Raw genomic sequence first — 15126 nt, 5'->3', positions numbered from 1 at the left:
TTGGATCTTAGTACACAAGCATGCTAGATATCCAACAGGCTGATCAGCTTCAATAATTGAAGAGATAATATATAGCGAGACATATTCAAACACCAATTTGCCTCTGATCACAGGATTCTGTCAGCTGCTTCTAGAATCAGTCGGTGACATCAAAATCCGTCCATCCCGCCATTCATCGTCTCCACCACTTATCCATGCAGGGTTTCAGGGGGCTGCAGCTAATCCCAGCTGACATAGGGTGATGGCAGGGGCTGACATATAGAGACCAACAATCTCACAGACTCAAATTCATGCCTACAGGCAATTTAGAGTTGCCAATCAACCTAGCGTGCATGTGTTTGGACTGTGGAGGAAGCAGGAGACACGTCTAAATTGGGCTTGAAATTTGCTTGATTGTGCAGTCTGGCTGTGGCATGAAGGAGAACTTTTGAGATTAAGGAAATCAGGCAGCTGAAAGAAAACAGAGCAGGTCTCTGTAATGTGCTGTATGTAAAGAGGCCATCAAAGCAGCAAGTCAGGCAAGAAAGAACTGAGAACTATACTTTTCCAAGGTTAAAGAAAATATTGGAGACTCTGGAATATTATTCTCCACCACTGATCAATATCGACAAATCAATTTATGATATTTATGAAGCACATTTAATAGCTAAAATGTGATGTTTATCTGTCCCATAGTCAGAGTCAGACAGGAACAGTTTGAAACAAAAAAAACAACTCTGTGGGTAATGTCACAGAGCCCAAGTGAATGAATGAACAAACAAGAAAGGGAGAAATGTTAAAGGGATATTTCAACATTTTAGCAATTTTGCCTATATCCACAATCCCTATATTCAGTGCATGTTGTTTTGAGATCGGCGGGGGAGAGATGGAGGTGCACGGTATTTCCACGTTTCCCTCATCAAACTAAATACACAATCCAACAACTCCAAAACACTCTTGTGGACAAGTTGTGACCTGCACATTCACCATGCAATGAAATAATAATGTAACGTTACCTGACAGAGTTGTTTTCTTGGTAAATTCATGACCAAAACTACATTTCAAACACGGCTGCTGGGCAGAGTGATTTCAAAAGCAAGTAGTTCTGATTATTTGCTTCTTGTGTCAATGTTACATAATCATTCGTTATTATTTCATAGCGTGGTGAATGTGCAGGTCACAACTTGTCCACAAGAGTATTTTGGAGTTGTTGGATTGTGTATTTGGTTTGATGAGGTTGATGAGCTTGCGTCATTCCCTGGCCAATCTTAAAACAGCTTGCACCGACAATTAAAGTGAATTAAACTAATCTTAAAACTACAGGGATTATGGCAAAAGGCAAATTTGCAAACATTTTGAAATATCCCTTTAACAAGGCAATTAGAGGCCATTCTTACAGTTTGTCTCAAAGGACTTTACACAGCATCATTACAACATCCTCTGCCCTTCGACCCCAAGGAAAAAAACAGGAGAAACCTCAGGGTGAGAGACAGAGGAGGGATCCCTCAGCCAGGAGGGGCAGTAGATGTTGTATACAGACAAGAACACAGTTTACAACATGGAACATGGAGTCAGTCGGTAAACAAGAGCTGATGAAGGCAGCTTCTGGTGTGCAGGCTGGGCCGTATACAGGAACGGCAGGGAGAGCAGGCCAGGTTAATGGGAGTAGATGGCAGGCTAACACAAGTCTCTGCTGAGCATGTGTCTGAGAAACATGAGATCTGCTGTGTGGTTAATGCTGCCACATGGGGATATCATTAGAGAACACAATGTATGTTTTCATAATTGTACTGATGATACAGTACGAAACTGATTATTATATAAACTCAGCTTTAGGTCCCACATCAACACAGTGGAGCATCAATTTTCCAGCTTTGGTAAAAATAAAAGGTGAGACTTCAGCTTTTTTCAAAACTAGAGCTCAGCTGTTAACCCTTTGCATTGGCTTCCTTTTACATTTGATTTGAACTGATTTTAAGACCCACCTCCTGAAATACAAGGACTTTAAAAGACCAGGACGAAGTTACACTGCTAATTCATTCATTTCCCTGCAGGAACACTGTATGGAAATTAATGCTTTAGTTTAAAGGAGCCACGGTAGCCTATAAGATAGAGTAGTGTAGAGTAGGGAATACTTTATTCATCCCTAGGAGGGAAATTCAAATTAGTCCAGTAGCCTAGCTCACACGACAATGACACAAAAAAGAAAGAAAGATGGAGCAGGGCCGCTGGATGGAGCAAGGCCGCCAGGTGGAGCAGGGCCACCGGATAGAGCAGGACCACCGGATGGAGCAGGGCCACCGGATGGAGCAGGGCCGCCGGATCATGTGTAAGATCATTCTCTAAAACAAATTCAGTGTTCTAGTTAAAGGTGCTCAGACAGGTGATTTTGAAGTAAGCTAAAAGTAATCCAGAAGTATTCAGAATACATTGCTCCATCCAAATCCAAATCCATTATAGCCCAGCCAGCAATGCTAAGTGGAGTCCATATGGGCCCCACTTGGGCTGCAATTGTGGGCCCCATATGTGGCTTGCACCCAGGATCCATATAGGCCCCTACTGTGGTAGCCCATGGACTATAGTAGCTCAATGGCTACTAGGACATGTAATCAGTAATCTGTTGGGGAATACATTTTAAAAGTAACCCTCCCAACACTGACTAATAATAATATAATAATACAAATAATAAAATATGTTGGTGGGGTTTGGGGGTTTTTCTTGTTAGCCTAGGGCATAAAACTAGCCAGGAACGCCTCTGGAAATAAGAGATGGCATTATAGTAAATGTGGTTACCTTCCTCTGAAATTCCGACTACAGCACATTAATTTCCCATTGATTAATAAATGTTCCTGCCACTTGTTCTTTTATGCTTTCTGAGTGTTGTGAAGCCATCTTTGAGCTAAACCAGAAAATGCTGTCCCTAGCTATCATCATCACCACCATCACTGACCCAAATCTTGAGAGCTTCTATATCTTTAAATATGCTACATTTCAGGTTAAACTTATCCCTTTCTGGGCCGACTGTGCCCATGTTTGGCCAGCCGTTCACTCCCCATAGCCTAAATACTGACACATAAAGTGGGCCACAGACACCATACGGAGAGATACTGTCAAAAGCAGCGCTGGTATAGATGAATGATAACCAGAGAAGTCAAGATTATCTGGGTAAAAACCTGAGAAGCTGCACATGATCAAACCCACTCAGTAGTAGAGGACGTAAACAAAGACCACAGAAAGCTGCTGTGAAGTATGACAGGCAGCTGAACTCCCATTGCATGAACATGAGCAGGGTTCATTAAAGAGCAACACGAGCTATTCTCAGTGATAGATTGCCCTTCAATTATGCATTTCGTTTTGACTGACAGAGCTGTTTGGCTGCCAAAAGGAAATGATCAGAAAGAAAAACCACAGGTTCTCCTGAAAGTGTGCTTTGCAGCTCTTTGCATTTCTGTTGTGCTGCTGTTCCTCTGACAGCCCGTCCTGCTTTATTTTTCCTGATCGTCTCCCCCTGAGGTGCTGCACAAACCGTCAGTGGAGACCTTTTTTTTTTTTGATGATGTGGCTACAAGCAGCAAGGGCCACACTTTTGAACCTGATGTACATCAAGGTTGGTACCATGAGAACAAGAGACCACACAGCACCTGAAGGTACAAGTCAAGACATGTCCCCAATGTGTAAAAGACATGTAAGGCAGGAAGGCAAGGCAAGGCAAGGCAAGGCAATTTTATTTGTATAGCCCGTTTTTACAAACAGTTTGTCTCAAAGGGCTTTACATGGCATCGTAACAACATCCTCTGTCCTTAGACCCTCACATCGACTGAGGAAAAACTCCATGGAAACCCTTTTAACAGGGAAAAACAGGAGAAACCTCAGGGTGAGCAACAGAGGAGGGATCCCTCACCCAGGACGGACAGACGTGCAATAGATGTTGTTACAGACAAGAAAACAGTTTACAGTTTGTCACAGAATGTGCGGAATATGGAAATGTTAGCAGGGGTTGATGAAGGCAGTCTCTAGTGAGGGGAGGGGGGGGGGGCAGGGAGAGCCGGTCAGCTCGATGGGAGGACTGGGTGGCAGACTGGTCCGTGGGAAGGGAGGGGAGGCCGGTCTAACGGCAGGGGAAGGGGTGGGATGGGGGCGATGTAGGCGGCGGCTGGTGCAGAGAGATGGAGCTCCGGTGGATCTGCGGAAACACAGAGAGAGTGCGAGACACCAAGGCCAAACTACAAAGTACAACAGAAAATGACAGTTCAAAAATATACTGAGGAGAGGAGAGGAGAGGAGAGGAGAGGAGGGGAGGGGAGGGGAGGGGAGAGGAGAGGAGAGGAGAGGGGAGGAGAGGAGAGGAGAGGAGAGGAGAGGAGAGGAGAGGAGAGGGCTCTGAGTAACCAGATGTGTCCCCAGCAGTCTAAGCCTATAGCAGCGTAGCTATAAAATGGTTCAGAGCTACCTGAACCAGCCCTAACTAAAAGCCCTGTCATAGAGGAAGGTCTTAAGTCTAGACTTAAATGTAGTTAGAGTGTCTGCCTCTTTGACCCATGGAGAGAGCTGGTTCCACAGTAAAGGAGCCCGGTAACTGAAGGCTCTACTTCCCAGTCTGTTTTTAGAGATACTGGGAGTCACTAACAGACCTGCATTCTGGGAGCGGAGTGCTCTGGTAGGACAGTAAGGAATGATTAGTTCTTTCAGATAGGATGGAGCTTTATCATTAAGAGCCTTGTAAGTCAGCAGAAGGATTTTGAAGTCTATTCTAAATCCTACAGGAAGCCAGTGGAGAGAAGCTAAGGTGGGAGAGATGTGCTCTCTCTTCCTAACTCCTGTCAAAACTCTCGCTGCGGCATTCTGGACCAGCTGGAGACTCTTTAGAGAGTTTTTCGGACATCCTGACAGGAGAGAGTTGCAGTAGTCTAGCCTAGAAGTGATAAATGCATGCACTAGTTTCTCAGCATCACTCTGGGAGAGAATATTCCTAATCTAATAAAAGAAGTGCAGTGTGATGGCAATTGTGTTCAGTTTCCTGATTTACCTGTGCAGCTGTCATACACACTGCACATACTGGTATTTAGTTATATATTTATTCTACTCTTCTTTTTCTACAATATTTCTCTACACATCTATATTGGAAAATAGATTAAATTCTAGTGCTATGTTTTACATTTTTCTGTTCTTTTTTTTCTTTAAGGTAGTCTGTAGGATTTTCCTAAAAAAGAAAATAGACTTATATAAAATAAATCCTGCTTAATCATCACCCATGGACTTGTACTCATGTGTGGTGGTGGTGGTGGTGGGGGGGGGGGGGGGGTATCAAACTCATCAAATACACAATCCAACAACTCCAAAATGCTCTTGTGAACAAGTTGTGACCTGCACATTCACCATGCTATGAGATAATAACAGAACGTTACGAGACAGAGTTGTTTTAGAGGGAAATTCATGCAAAACAGCTGATGCGTGTTCCCGTCGGGGGCAGTCTCTGTATTTGCCTCCAAAACAACTCTGTCTTGAAACATTCCGTTATTTTCTCATACTGTGGTGAATGTGCAGGTCACAACTTGTCCACCAGAGCGTTTTGGAGTTGTTGGATTGTGTATTTGATAAGTTTGATGAGGGAACCCAAGAAATCCCATTAGCCTCCGTAGCGTAGCTCTGAGCAGCTCACGGGTCTGCTCCACCTAAAAATAGCTTGCAAGGTAACGAACCTACTCCTAAAACTATAGGGATTATGGCAATGGGCCAATTTGCCAAAATGTTGAACTATCCCTTTAAAGGTGTACAGAAATGGCCGTTTGTCCTGTTTGTCGCACCGAGTTGTCACAAGCTGCAACACGAGTTTACCCGAGTAAGGAAAACAAATTTGATTGGTCGTTATCGAGCAGGCGGGATATTCAAAGCTTGGGGCGAGACCGAGCTCGGTGTGTGCGTGTCTCAGACGTTTGATTGATGGATGACGGATCCAATATCAGTGGCTGATGAATCGTGTACAGGCTGACGTATAATCCGTGCGCCTGCATTATCCAATGCGAAAAAGAAATACCACACTTTCATCCCGGATTTACTCAAAAATAGAATTTTGCACAAAGTCTGGCCTACAACGTCTGATGTATTGATGAGTTATTACACTAATTGTATGACCCAGAGTGGGCTCAAATTCAATTTTCTTTTCTGTACACCTTTAATGAATCTGCAGAATTTTCTAGATACATATTTGTGCCATGTCATCATGAGTCATGGGCCAATTAAAGTGCAAAAATGACACTCCAACACCACACATGAGAAGAGATCTCTGGAGCCTCTCTGTTGCTGTTGCCTGCTGAACTAACTGAGGCTGACACTGTCAGGAGGAGCCTCTCTCTCTCCCATTTCCAGGTGCGACAACAGAGGTTGGTCTGAGAGCACTGACAGAACTCATCTAGTTTACACCAGCACCGTCTGGATACATCCTGTGTGACGGTGACAGCACAGACGCTGCTGCTACTGACGGGCTGCTTTCACCACGCTGCAGGTGTGGACAAGGAGACTGCCCTTCACAGTGGTCCATCTGTATGTGCTCGGTTAGTTTGAGAGCATATGATTCACAACTTTCATTAAATTATGTCAAGCCATTAAATACAATATGCATTCATTATGTTTCAGCTCTAATTTGTTAAAGATTTTCAATGTTGTCCTGAATTTGCAGCCAAAACACCATCAAAGCTCTCATTAATAATAGAGAGACTAAATTAAAATCTCTCATTAGTAACTGCGACAATAATAATTCAGAAATGAGGGACATACTAATGTAGGTAGGAACTTAATCATAGGCAGTTACTCAAACTGTGTTAATGTCCAAATATAATCTGTACTTTGTGTTTTTTCTCTTCCAGGTGGCTGCATATGGTCTTTCCTTTACTTTATTTTCTCCTGCACTGGTATTGCATGCTGGGTAAATGGAACCTTATCCAAACTGTTTACATTCTCCTTCAAGTACATTCAACATAATTTAAGCAAGAAGTGAATTCAGCATCTGGGAAACACACATTACCATAAAGAGCGGGCGTATTTACAGTGCACAGAGCAGTATGAAGTAAATGGGCTGCTGTAATGTTTGTTCCAGTTCTTCCAATTACTGTGGAGCACAATGAAAAATTTATTCTGCATCTCTTTACTCCAACATTAATCCTGTCTGATTATGGCACAGGCATAAAGAGCTGACACAAGCAACAGCTATGAACTACAAGCAGAGTCTTGCAGCCACTTAGAGTCAAACACCACACCCATCCATCCACCCATACCCCTTCATAGGTACTAGGTAGTCCTTGGGCCAAGACCCAAAATTTCACATATCGGTATCAAGCTCGAAGGGCAAATTCTAGTTGTGATTTTTTTTTATTCCCATAAACACCCCTAGATTAAGTTTTGATATGATAGACCTTGCTGATTGGTAGCTTTATAGTATTTATCACCTCTTACTGTAAAGTAATAGACTGTTGCTGTTCAAAAACGAAAAAAAAAAAAAAAGCCATCCCTGGAAATCATCTTTCTTTCATCATATCCTCTTCTTTGGGTGTGAACTAATGGCCAGCCATAGATACTTGTAATAAACCCTTAAGTAGTGTTTCAAGTAATTTATCTAATATAGGTGTAAATAAGCTTCAATGAGCTGATTGTCAGTTCTAAATCATTGCAATGTATTTTCTAATTAAGGATACTTTTCGACAAATTATATTTCTTCCCAATACCTTATTAAATTGGTGTAGAGGCAAATTAGATAAGATAGATAGATAGATAGATAGATAGATAGATAGATAGATAGATAGATAGATAGATAGATAGATAGATAGATAGATAGATAGATAGATAGATAGATAGATAGATAGATAGATAGATAGATAGATAGATTGACAATGAAAAAACTATGCTGGGTGGTGGTGGTGGTAACACCGGCTCATAGAACAACCATGTGGTGTGCACATTGAAACATGGGCAGACTCGGCTCATTTTGGTCAAAGGTATCAAAGGTTTCTCCTTGTTAGAGAGTCTCACTTTAACAACTTTGGGCCTTTCTCAAATGAAATAGGTGTTTGTCTGGCGTGCTCTCTTTTTTCACACTCCCTCGCTTGCCCTCGTATCGATCTGCATAGACTTGACAAAACAGACGTGCGGACACCATGAAAATGAAACACTATAATTCCTGTGACAACTGACCAAGGTAGTCCAGGTCAGCCCCACGTGTCAATCACAGGCTACAGAGGTTCAGTGAGACGCGTGAGCACGTGAATTAATATTATCATTGATGACGCATGTAGCCCGGTGGAAATTTATGAAGAATGAAAAGGGCATATGTTTAAATAAATACGTTAGTTGCATAATAAATAGCAGTTAAGATTTAAAAAATAAAGTCTAAGTTCATGGTTAATAAATGTCATTTAAGTTTAAAAAAGTAAAGTTAAAATAATTCAGTAAAAAATATGAATAGCCTACTGGGTAATGTTATTGGTGTATTGAACTATGCATTTAACATGTTAATTATTTGTTGTTTATTAATGTCTGTAACTATGTTTAACTATGACTGAAAGTACAGGAAGGAAGAAATAGACACACAAATGGTTATGAATGTATTTTATTTTGAAAGGTGTGAGAGTGAGCGTAGTAGGCCTACCTGTGAAAAAAACAAACAGGAAGTGAGAACGAGCTAGAGAGAAGCCGAGGTTTATCAAAATGGCACATTCATAAATGTAGATACACAAATCAAAATCCTTTTTTTCTTACATTTAAGAACGAAGTCAAGCAGTATATTAAAACCATTGAAAAATCTAATAACACAAAAGCTATCAAGACCTTGAACCTATGTGCTCTCTACAACATATTTTTATAATGCAATCTGTAAAAAATGCCTTTATGCATGTAACCGCATGTAACCCCCTGGCGATAATATTTGTTGTCGTGTTGAATTGTATTGTTTTGCACAATTTTTAATAAAGTTCTGAAAAAAAAAAGAGAAGCCGAGGAGGACGAAGCATGGAAGCTCGGTGTGAACAGTGAAGGAAAAGAGACTGTCGAGTGAATGTCTGTCACCAGGGTCGTGGATGTGTTCGACCAGGACGCTTCGGAAGACTTTGTGGTGACGTTACTGTCTGTTTGAGTGGACAGCTCAACTCAAGATAAGTGAAAGAAGTGAAGCTAGCGGCTAAACAAGTGGCTAGTAGTTTGCACGGACTTTGCTAACTTGCTAACAGGCTAGCGGCTAGCGACCCTTACGGCAGAGCCTGTGTGAGAGCGTGTGTGGAGCTGCGGACAACGGAGCCGAGTCACAGCGAGATCGGCAGCGACGTGGACGACGGAGCCGAGCCACGGCGGGTTCGGCGGCGGCGTGTGTCTTCTTCTCCTCCTCCATGTGGATCCTCTCTTCCCCTCTCCTCCTCCTGCTTCGGCCATCCTCCAGCGTGGGTGTGTGAGGCTTCAACACCTGTGGATTAAGGTACCTCTCCTTTTTCTTTTGCCCTGTAGTGGCGAAGCAGCCATTTGTTTGCTACAACGTACCCGAGCCTAATACTTTTGTAATGAGATCACTAAGCGTGTTAGGAATTAATCTAGGTAGTAAAGTATTCTCTAATAAATTTATTAGAAATATTTTAACTGAACAGTATTACCCTTGTCAACTAAAAAGAAAATATATTTTGAAAGATTACGATGTTGTGGAAGCAAGAACGATTAGAAAGCGATATTTGTCTTATCCTGTCCCTCAGAAAACAAAAGAGATCACATTCAAAATACTGAATGACATTTATCCATCAAACCACTTCCTACATATTAGATTTAAATTGGATAATAATATGTCTGGTTTTTGTGAGAATGATATCGAAACAGTAGAACATATTTTCTTTGAATGCGAGTATGTACAATTTTGGACTTCATTTCAAAACTGGTTATCTAAACACATTATTTTGCCCCCATTAAATTGGATGTCGATCAAGGTTGGACTACAGTTAAAGGAAAAGAACTTGAACTTTTTGGTGAACATTTTAATTTCCCTTGGAAAACATTTCATCAACAGATGTAAATACCTCAAAGTGAAACCCCACTTCAATGGATGGATAAACAAACTCAGAATGTATAAAAAATCTTTGCATTACATGGAAAGCAAAAATGCCCTAAAATTATTTTCTTTGCTGGACTGCTGGATTTACTATTGTGGACTGAGACCCTCACGTTCTCTTTTCTTTTTCTTTTTGTTCTTGATTGATTAAGATGGCTGATTAAGCACTGTTAATTTATCTGTTACCAATGTGCCTTTAATGTTTGTATTTTGAAGATACTTCAATAAAAAACAAAAAAACAACATACCCGTGCTGCATTCAGGCCTGCATCGGTTGAACAGTATATTTGAACAGTATTTTCATTTCATTGCCGGCTATTTTATTTTCATGGGGCCCATTAAAGTGTCATGGTGATATTTACTATTTTTTGAGAAGGTATTTGAAAAAGTGTGTGTACCTGCTGAACACAATTTGTGAGTGAACAATTCATTTTTATTTACACTAAACAGTTGTGGTCACTGAGTTTAATATTTTAAGTTCATTAAAGGGATAGTTCGGGTTTTTTGATATGAATCTATATGGCATCCCCATCATCAGTTACGTGCTGTGACGGTGACTTTCCCCAGACTGTGTCCCGTGAGCGGAGTTCCGGCCTGGTTTCGGTGCTGGCGAATGTAGTCCGGCTAGTTGGCTGGGGTCACGAAAATAAAGCGTTTTTCTTCTCAAAACAATATGCATTCAAAAGAGTGATACATTTGCATCACAAAACCGTTGTCCACGAAAAAGTCTGACCTCGCAATCGCTTGGCGCTATTTTCTCTCCCTCCGTATCACTGCGCGCTGCCGCCTGTAGACGGCTGTGCGCGTTTCTATCAGCTGTTTCACGGAGTTTACTGCTCGGATAGTTCACATAAACATTTCTGATTATGACACAAGTGATGAAGCCATCCCTTGTTTTAGCACAGAGCTAAAGGGAGAGCTTTATGAACCTGATGTGATGCGAACTTCGTCAGATGGAGTTAGGTAAAGAGGTGGGTGATCGTTGCAGCGCAGTTCATGGTGGAAGATCAGACCTACAAACATACACAGACTAGGGCTGTGTACCGAACTTCGGTTCTTTTGTGGCACCGACCGAAACGCTTCGGTAGTACCGAGTATCAAAACATGCCTCGTCTTTCGGTGCCAAGTTTCGGTACCCGGAGGTTAATCACGTGATCAAGATCTGATAACGCTGCCGGTGATCAGCTGTAACATTACGTAGGCCTAGTTGCTGCATGCATCGGGTGACCCGTTCCTCTTCACGTCCTGTTCGGGTCGTCCGGATTTTTAATATGAAAACGTCCGGTTTTGATTGTTTTTCATGTGCTTAAATTGACTGGCGCTTTGCACAGAAAACTCCGGTATTTTGTTGCGTTTGACGTAATTCCCGAGAGACTGCCTCTCCGTGCGGCCCCGCGACGCACACATACAGATTATGCTCTCGGCTATTTCATGTTATCAGTCCCTCCTGCCTCTTTCTGTCACCTCTGTATGTGTATGTGCGGCTCCGCGACGTGCAACTGCACATGAGGGAGCAGACGTCAGAGCAGCGTTTCCTCTGCCTGCAAAATGCTGGAGCGCAAGTAGTGTAGCTGTTCACAGGGGCGGACCAACCATATCTGTGTCCTGGAGGGTCACAACACGGCCGGCGGCCACCACATAGTCACTTTTTTTTAATTTATTTTTTTATTTATTTATTTAATGGGACTACCTGACCGCCATGTTTAGGGGAGACCAGGGACAATAGTAACACTTTTTGCATTTAACAAATCAGAAACCCTTAGCCTATTTAAAAACCTAATGTGTCAACTACAAAAATTATGTATGAAAGTGGTTTCCTAATATTTTCAGGTTGCAAAATTCATCTAACTGCAATGAAGTTGTAACACATGCCAGGGTGATCTACCTGTTGAGCCTTAGAAAAGCTGCTGGTTGGAATAGAAAAATACAACTCAAGATTTGTACCGTGATGTGTAATGTAATTTTCATTTTTTTTAGAACTGATGTTATAAAAATTGGTATCGAAAAAAGTATCGTTCAGGAACCGGTATCGAAGTGAAGGTATCGGTACCGGTACCGGTATCGAAAAATTTTGATTGATACCCAGCCCTAACACAGACAGACAGCTGCACCGGACGGTGCTGCTGGAAAAAAAAGAACGGCACTATACTCCAGCCAGCTGACGTGCAGCTCACCTGCGGCTCACCTGCAGCGGTCAGAGGAGCCTCAGATCTTCCATAACGGACTGCGCTGCATTACTGATCATCACCCTGTCCGTCACAGCTACAGCTGTGGTCTAACTTCAGCTTGTCACTTCCCTGTCCCTCCTCTCTCTGTCTGCTCGTTTTAACTCCATCTGACGAAGTTCAGCATCACATCAGGTTCATAAAGGTCTCCCTTTAGCTCTGTGCTAAAACAAGTGATGGCTTCATCACTTGTGTCATAATCAGAAATGTTTATGTGAACTATCCGAGCAGTAAACTCAGTGAAACAGCTGATAGAAACGCGCACGGCCGTCTACAGGCGGCAGCGCGCAGTGATACGGAGGGAGAGAAAATAGCGCCAAGCGATTGCGAGGTCAGACTTTTTCGTGGACAACGGTTTTGTGATGCAAATGTATCACTCTTTCGAATGCATATTGTTTTGAGAAGAAAAACGCTTTATTTTCGTGACCCCAGCCAACTAGCCGGACTACATTCGTCAGCACCGAAACCAGGCCGGAACTCCGCTCACGGGATACAGTCTGGGGAAAGTCACCGTCACAGCACGTAACTGATGATGGGGATGCCATATAGATTCATATCAAAAAACCCGAACTATCCCTTTAAGGTCAAAAGGAATAATTTTATGTTTAAAAAGTACTGTGATTTAAAAAGTATTTAAGTTCATAAGAGAGTAAATTGATGGTTAAAAACTTGGTTTAAAGGGGAAGTCAAGACAACATTTAAAAATCACTTTTCACACATACTGTTAGTGTATACTTTTAAGTTTATTACAGAGACCCCATCTTATTGTTTGAGAGTAAAGAAAGAGCTCAGGTTAGCCACCTCTCACTATAGTCACATACACTAGAGAGGCGCTACATGTATGACACACATTGCCAGGAAAGGTCCGATCCGTCTGTTTAGACTGCAGACGCATTGGCAGATATCCGGTTTGTATCTGATTTATTTCCACATATAACGGGGGCCGGAATCTGATCTGACAATATCCGATTCAATGCGCATTTGTCCTGTTTACACATTAATGACACAGATCCGATCTGAGCCACTTGACAAGCCACTTTAATGACAATCTGCCTATAGGGGAAAGTAACAAAAAATATAAAAAGCTGCTCCCATGAAAAGGCTATCATATTTTAATTTACTTATTATATAAGATAATAAGATTATATGCAATGTCGCGAATAGATGTTTCTGCCGCCGGCACGAATGCCGTGAATGGAAATGGACAAACACGTAAAAATTGCGTCATTAGCCTGTTTGCGCACGTTCAAAATATTAAAGCAGATATCAGTGGAATGTTTTTGTTAATATAAGTCCTAAATAGTCCTATTTTCCGTCAGCAATCACTTACATGAAGTATTTCAGCCTAAACACGAGTCTCTCCGTCACTCTGCTCTGCTGTAACCCGAGGAGAAAATTTTCCTTGTGGGATACAAGTGTTATCCAATGAGGAGAGAGAACGGCATGAAGGGCTGTGTGTGCAGCCAAGGGATGCGCGTGAATGTGGTGACGTAGCACGAGGACCAATTGATGCCTGACAAGGGCGGGGGCTGCTAACTCATGGTGCGTTCAAGAAACTCGTACTTTGTGTTTTTCCTTCCTGTGAAGTCATACCAGTTCGATCTGGTACGAGTTCACGGGTCGGAAGTTACGAGTGGCCGTTATAGGGAACTTTCACAGACAACAGGATGGTAAAAACACGAGCTACGGGTTACCTGGAACGCTACCAAGTCGTAGTTGTGACTTGAAGCTGTAACTTACGGTTTCAAAAGCCTGCCTTGAACGCAGCATTAGCCGAAACGGCCGTGAAGCTGATATCTGCTTTAACCTCGAGCGAAATATCTGTGCAAATGTCGCGAGTAAAAACAAATATTCCAGCGGGCAAACTCCCTCGAGTAGAGCGAGGCAAATATTTTACTTGTTTACGGTGTGAACACACTGTCAGCTCTAAGGGAGACAAACAAAAAGACACACCAAAAAACATCCAAATACCTCCATGCTGCTCGTATGTAATGTCCGTCTTGTATTGAAGCCCCGAAATGCAAAATTGTCCCGAAAAAAATTAAATAAGTCTATTTTTCAAGCTTGTTTGTAGCGGAAGCTCCTCTTCCCAGTTCGTCCAAATTTGATGAACCGGGAAGAGGAGCTTCAAGAAGCTTCCGCTACAAAACAAGCTTGAAATATAGTTAAATTTTTTGGGGGGGACAATTTCGCATTTCGGGGCTTCAATACAAGACGGACATTACATACGAGCAGCATGGAGGTATTTGGATGTTTTTTGGTGTGTCTTTTTGTTACAAAGCCAGTTGGTATCCATTTGCAACTGTTATATGGACATGCACTGCTACGGCGAGACCCCCTGTAACTCAGAGAAGCCACGGAGGACTCTGAAACTTCTCCCAGCCCTTAGTCCACATGAGGGTGAGTAGATAATGAGTGAAATTTCAATTTTGGGTGAACTATCCCTTTAAGTTTGCAGCAGACATCAGTGCAGAACAGTTGTTTGTTTCACACTTGGAGTAGGAGGTCATTTACATGGAGCATCTCTAAGCCAACACAACCAACCTGAAGCCCTGCTGACCGTTACTGCTGCTCTACACAAGGACAAACTGGAAACTCATCTCTTCCCTGGTGTGTGTGTGTGTGTGCGTGCACGTCCAAGGACATGTAACCCAGCAGTAAAGTAAGCACAGTGTTAATAGATGTGAAATGTAACAAAAGCTGAACTCTGTGGCTTCATGCTCAGTGGAGAATACGGTGTAAACCTCTGAGCGCTCTGATGTCATAATATGTTAAGTCCCATTCAGGTGAAATTGCAGTGAAATGCTTGACAGCCCTCATTACTGGTGTAAATGCTTCAGTCAGACA

This window comes from Trachurus trachurus, assembly GCF_905171665.1.
Source record: "Trachurus trachurus genome assembly, chromosome: 3".
In the NCBI taxonomy this organism is placed as follows: domain Eukaryota; kingdom Metazoa; phylum Chordata; class Actinopteri; order Carangiformes; family Carangidae; genus Trachurus; species Trachurus trachurus.
The sequence above is the reverse complement of the archived record's forward strand: the minus strand, read 5'-3'. Positions refer to the sequence as shown.